General features: G+C 41.0%; 1 long non-coding RNA gene across 1 annotated transcript; it reads left to right on the top strand.

The window, feature by feature from the left end:
- The first annotated feature begins 1,234 nt into the window (after positions 1 to 1,234).
- Positions 1,235 to 4,011, top strand: LOC139196577 (uncharacterized). The gene is made up of 4 exons (XR_011581641.1): positions 1,235 to 2,154; positions 2,256 to 2,324; positions 3,094 to 3,155; positions 3,833 to 4,011. It is a non-coding gene; the product is annotated as an uncharacterized lncRNA (long non-coding RNA).
- Positions 4,012 to 6,511: the final 2,500 nt, after the last annotated feature.

Genomic DNA, 6,511 nt, shown 5'->3' with positions numbered 1-6,511 from the left:
ATTTCTAGTCAGCATTCTGGGATCCACTCAAGTCTTGTTGAATTGTCTTGGATAATGTGACACATCCAACCCCGATATCCCCATATATTACGTTGGATATGTCCTGACCAACATCTGAGGGTGATGAAGCAATTTTAAACAGGCATACAAATTATAACGATAGAACGAACGTAAATAAAATATGTAAATTTGAATATAATGAAGTATGCAATTGCAGGAACGAGTTCAGGACATTGCAAAGAAAGTAGGTCATACATCAAGAAGACTCGAAGATAATGATAGAACCAACCGTTAATATATGATGTTACCTGAATTGGTATTTCTCTTTGTTATATTAGTATTTGCCTCGTTACTATCCCTTACTAATTCCAATTAACAATGTTCAAGTCTAATAACTTAAATTGGTTACGCAAGGAAGAAAAGCAACACTAGGTATAGAAAAATTCAGAAACTGGGTGTGCTAGGTTAGATGGTTTGCTTTTCCCTCCTCGTGGAGAGGGTGCTGTTACTGCTATATGATCGATCATTGCAATTGTAATGAATTGTTTCATGAATCTATGGTTATTCTAATCCATGCCTTCTAATCGTTTTTGTGTTGGAACTTATTTGGATTTTACTAATTATAATTAAGGTTAATTATCCATATCAGACACTAGAGTTCAGTTAGGAGTTAATGACTTGGTTAATTGAATCTCCTATAATGTAGGACCATAAGGGTTACGTGATGAAGGAGAGAAACACCCCATGATCGGAAGACAAGCGTAATGCTTGCAGTTATCAAACTGCTATCCTTAATGGGAGGAGGTGGTTATGATGAGATGTGTAGATGTCTATATATACTTGGTCCCTGCTCAAGGAAAGTTGGTTCCATTTTCTGAGATAAAATCTAGATCCATTACTAGAAAAGAACATAAGGTTTCCATTGAGTAGAAGATCAAAGTAAGAGGCTTCAATTTGTGTAATGGCTTCTTCAGGCAAAATCCTGAACCATTGCTAATACCAGTTCGTCAAAAATACCACGTGTGCATGTCGCCAAAACCTTGAAGTATTAACCCTAGGTTTTATTAAAGTTTACATTTGGCATCAGAGCCAACCTAGTTGGTTTTAGTTTTTCTTTTAATATGATATGATTGCACTGTGTATGTGTGTGTGTGTGTGTGTGTGTATGTTGGCTTCTTCAGTATTTGTTTTGCAGTGAACCTTACAAGGAGAATTCGAACTGTGATTGATAATCATATATGCAACGGGGTGGGCCGGGCCGAGTAATGCCATTTCTGAATTTGGAACTGAACCTAAACGGGCTGATTCGGGCCAGGTCCACGGGTCCGATTACAATTTTTTTAACTCGTCGTTCATCTTCCTTTGTCGATAACCTAGATGATCAAATCAGAAGCAGTAACATTAGGATAATCTGCAACAAGAATTTGAACGACTCATGGTTCTCAAAGCAGTAGTATTTTGATTGTTTTGGGATTTCCAGTATCTCCTACTACACCCACTTGCCTAAAAAAGGTTTACATGCATACAAATTAACCAAATGAATCATATGAATTCAAATCCCAAAACCTCCAGTATCTCCTACTAAATCCGAAAACCTTTTTCAAAGCAAAACAATCATATAAATCATTTGAACCCATCGTCTTCTCCGATCTTGAGCCTCGCGCCCACCGTCTTCTCCGATCTGCAACAAGCCATCTTCGTCTCCAATCTGCAACAAGCCATTTTCGTCTTCACCAATCTGCAACAGGCCATCTTCACCTGAGATTTAGGAGACGATGGTGAGGCCTAATGTAACACCTCACCCCCATTTTATTTAAAAATAGTTTTTTATTCTTAATTGATGTGCCCAAGGGGCCCACCTTCTGTTTTTGTGTCCCCCATTCCCGTCACTCTTCCTTCTCTCTCTGTCCCTCCCCCGTGAACTCCCTTCTTTCTTCTTCTTCTTTTCTGTTTTCTTTTCTTCCTTCTTCTGTCTGTCTCTCGGCTCTCTCTCTTCCCCTGGACTCACTAGGACCGAGTCACCATCGAAGAGAGGCTCGCAACGAACCCCGGACCCTGCCCTGCGAGTTCGACGACACGGAGTAAGCTCCGGCGAGCACCGCCCCTTTCGAGGCCATTTCTGGCCAAACCACGACGAGTTGCCCAGCGTGCAAGGTATCAATCTCTTCGTCTCGTCGAGTAGTACAACTTTCCTTTTTGTTTCACTCAATTTCGTTGAGTATTGGAAAAGTTATACTCATTTGAATCTTACCCAGTTTCCGGCGAGTCCGACGGCTTTCGAGGCGTTTTCCGGCCAAAACACGGCGAGTTAGACGTCGTGTGAGGTACCATTCTCTTCGTCTCTTCAAGGGCTATAACTTTCGTTTTTGTCTCGCTTGATTTCGTTGAGTATTGTTAAAGTTATGGCCGTTTAAAGTGGGATGGTTTTCCGGCCGAATTTCCGGCCTTCTCTCCCATTGGATCCGGCGACCCACCAAAAACGAAGCCCTTTGGGCCTTCCCTGCTGAGCCCAACCCTTTTGGTTGTGAGGCCTTTGGGCCATGTGTGTGTGTGTTTTAGATTGTGTGGGTGTGTGGGTGTGTACCCGTGTGTGTGTGTATGTATATTTAGTGTGTGTGTGTTGTGTGAGTGTGTGAGTTTGTGTGTGTGTGTTTAAGTGTGTGTGCGTGTGCGTATGTGTATGTGTATGTGTGTGTATGTGTATGTGTATGTCTGTGTGTGTGGTGTGTATGTGTATGTGTATGTGTATGTGTGTTTGTGGTGTGTATGTGTTTGGGCTTAGGCCCAAACCCCATTTCTTCACCCTAAACTCTTTTAATCCAAAAACCTTAGGACCCTAAACCCAAAACCCAATAAATCCTAATCCTAGTTAACCTAAACCTAAACCCTAATCCAGATGTCAAGCCTAAAACCCGTTTGACCTAATTTGACTGTTGACCTCCGGTCAACGTTGACTTTAGGGTGGACTTTTCGGGTTTTCGTCCGGGACCCTTCTTAGGGTAACTCGACGTTCTGAATCCGTTTCCAATGTTCGTTTTCCCAAATTCAATTGTTATAATAGAGTTTTATTAATTGGACCCTTTATGTGCTTAGGGGCAATATTGGTGACGTTTTCGTGGTTGCTAGTTTGCGTGGCTCTTCGACGGCTAAGTACTGTGAGTGGACCCCTTCTAAAATGCATGTTTTATAGTAGAAATGCATACATAAAAAGCATGATTTGATGATTACGTTTTATGAAACGTTTTGTGAGATAACATGCTTACTAAGGCTAGTTTGAATTATTACTATTTTTCCTATAACCCATGTTCTTATAGAATATCCGATGGATGACGATATGATATTTAGAACATGTTTCGATCACCTCTTTATAGTATAGATGATGGATGACTTTATACTATGAAGTTGTTTTTCAATATATATATGTTCAATGGTTTGTACTTACCTAGTGGTCCTTTCCGCTACGGGACGTAGGGATAGATTCCGGTCCGTCCCGGGCGACGGTTTGGTGTTGGCATAGGGCCTGAAGTGTGTTTCCTCTGGCTATTTAGCACAGAGACGGGGAGCCGGCATGGGGCCTGAAGTGTATTTTCCTCTGACTGTCTGCTCAGAGACGGGGAGCCGGCATGGGGCCTGGGGGTTATCGGACAATTCACTAGTGATTATTATATATGAGTTATGATTTGAGATACTGCACATCATGCTAGGTTTCAGAAAACCTATGTTTATCATTATATATGTGTTTTCATAAAACCTGGGGGTTAGTACGTTGATAACTGTTTTATTATATATATATCAACTTGGTCCACTCATGTTTGTTTTGCGCCCCCTTCAGGATTTAGAATCGAGGCATACAATCCCGGCATCCAGGCACTTCCGCATCGGTATCTTCGAGTCCTCTCGGTGTAGGACCCACTTCTGTGTTCATTCAATTTTTATATTAATTCTTTTAATGTTCTAGATTAGATGTGTGCTCTGAACACGTTCCTTAAATACATATTCTTTATTCTCTTATATTTATAAGTCTGATCTATCCCTTGTTGTCAGCATTTGTACTCAATAAATGGCTTTCGTCACCCTTCGGGTGTCGACCAGCACGTGACCATCCCTTTGTCCCTAGGACATCGGGATCGGGGCGTGTCACGTAATCTCGTGGTGGCTAGTTGTTGTGAGATGTCGACGTAGTCGAATTCGAATCAACTAAGTCACTCTCAGAAAGGTTTCTAGGTTTAAGAACGATGGTGAGGTGATACCGTGACTCGTGTGGTGGCTGATGTGATGTCGTGACGGTCGATTAAAGGGTTGGGGGGAGAAAAGAACAAGAAAGTTGAGAAATGGAGAAAGAAAGTGGGGGAGTCTAGGAGTCTGAGATGAGGGGATTTAATTAAAGGAAAACTAATGAAAAGGGTTTGAAAACTTTGAGTTTTAACGATAAGGACAAAATAAAAGGTAAAGTGAATAGTAGCATGTTTGACTTTTTAGTGTAAAAATGTGATTTTTCAATAAAGTGAATAGTACCGTGGGCTTTTCATTAAAATTCCCTTTAATTAAATCATATAAAAATAAAAATGCTCTGAGAGGATGGTTCCAGAGACCTTAAGGGCCTTCTAAATTTGGTCCTATTTGGTGGGCAACCTTGTAAGTCGAGGGACACGGCGTCACACTAATCAAATCCATTATCCCATATGCTACATACGGGCCTGGCCGGGGGCTCGTTCCTTCTTATTTTTGGACCCACCCAGCCCCGTTAATTTCATAAACCCACCCCGTTTTGTGTTTCGAATTTTTGGACCCGCCCCGACCCACGGGTCCAGGACCCGTTTGCCCACCCTAGGTATATCACCTGTGTTCCCGTCACAATTAAAAATTTCTCCACACTAAAAAATCTCTTGTTGATGGGATTGTCTCTGTTTGCCACGCCACCAAAACAATTGTTTTTTTCAGGTTTGTTTGCATACCAAATTCCGACGTACCTGGATCTACTGGAGTTGTCAGGCCTGAAGAATCCCAATTAATACCGAAGTTTTTTTGTGATAAAATCTCACACTGGTCTGACTGTGCCGGTGGTAATTAACAAGTTGAGGACAATATCGATATTGTTGGAAGTGAGACTTTGGCTCATCTCTATGATAATTTGATATGGTATCAGAGCCAACGAGCAAGCCCGTACAGTCACGTGTTGGTTTGATTCCAACTAATACCGTGACATTTTGTAATAAAACTTCACACATGTCGGACTGTGTAGGTGGTAACTAAATTGAAAACAATACCGGTGTTGTTAGAAGTGAGACTTTAGCCGTCTCTTTTATAATTTGACAGAAGAATTGTCGCTGATGTTTATGTTTTTGTTGGAATTTCTGCTGCTTGTCTGAAGAGTTTACCCAGCACCTGGCAAGCATGACTCAAACCAAGGAGACTTTGGATCTTGACAATCAAATCAGTTTTGTCAAAGGGAGGATCTCTTTCCACCAAGGCCACCAGATCAAGTGATCGGTTCTTTTAAATTTTATCCAAAGGCTCACCTATTTTGATTCTTTAAAAACTATGATAACTTTTTATCATTAGATGAAATTTGGAAGGCTCGGATCACTTGATCCGATGGTTTTAGTGGATTAAATCCAAAGGGGATCTCTTACCTAGTCAAAGAATAATATGTTGATAGGTGTAATTTTAATTAGTATATTAACTGATTTTAATTTCGGATTAAGTTTTTAATTAATATTAAAAACGTTTTGATTAGGATACATAACTGTTGGAAAGAGTTCTGTATTATTAGATACATCCAAGAGGTATTTGAAAGTGTATGAAATAGCCTATATAACTGAAATCTCATTTCAACGTATATGATTCAGTTCCCGATGGATCATTTCAACGTATATGATTCAGTTCTCGATGAAATCTCATTTCAACGTATCTGAGAGGATGGTTCCAGAGACCTTAAGGGCCTCCTAAATCTGGTCCAATTTGGTGGGCAACCTTGTAAGTCGAGGCCCACGGTGTCACACTAATCAAATCCATTATCTCATATGCTACAAACGGCCCTCGTCGAGGGCTCGTTCCTTCTTATTTTTGGACCCGCCCCTCCCCTCTAATTTCATAGACCCACCCCGTTTGGTGTTTCGAATTTTTGGACCCGTCCCGACCCACGGGTCCAGGACCTGTTTGCCCACCCCTAGGTATACCATCGTCACAATTAAAAATTTCTCTACACTGAAAAATCTCTCATTGATGGGATTGTCTCTGTTTGCCACTCCACCCAAACAACTATTTTTTTCAAGTTTGTCTGCGTACCAAATTCAGACGTACTTGGAACTACTGGAGTTGTCGGGCCTGAAGAATCCCAATTAATACCGAAGTTTTTTTGTGATAAAATCTCACACTAGTCTGACTATGCTGGTGGTAATTAACAAGTTAGGGACAATATTGGTATTGTTGGAAGTGAGACTTTGGCTCATCTCTATGATAATTTGACATTGTATCAGAGCCAACGAGCAGGCCCGTACAGTCACGTGTT

The sequence above is a fragment of the Malus domestica genome, chromosome 05 (assembly GCF_042453785.1).
Source record: "Malus domestica chromosome 05, GDT2T_hap1".
In the NCBI taxonomy this organism is placed as follows: domain Eukaryota; kingdom Viridiplantae; phylum Streptophyta; class Magnoliopsida; order Rosales; family Rosaceae; genus Malus; species Malus domestica.
The sequence above is the reverse complement of the archived record's forward strand: the minus strand, read 5'-3'. Positions and strand labels throughout refer to the sequence as shown.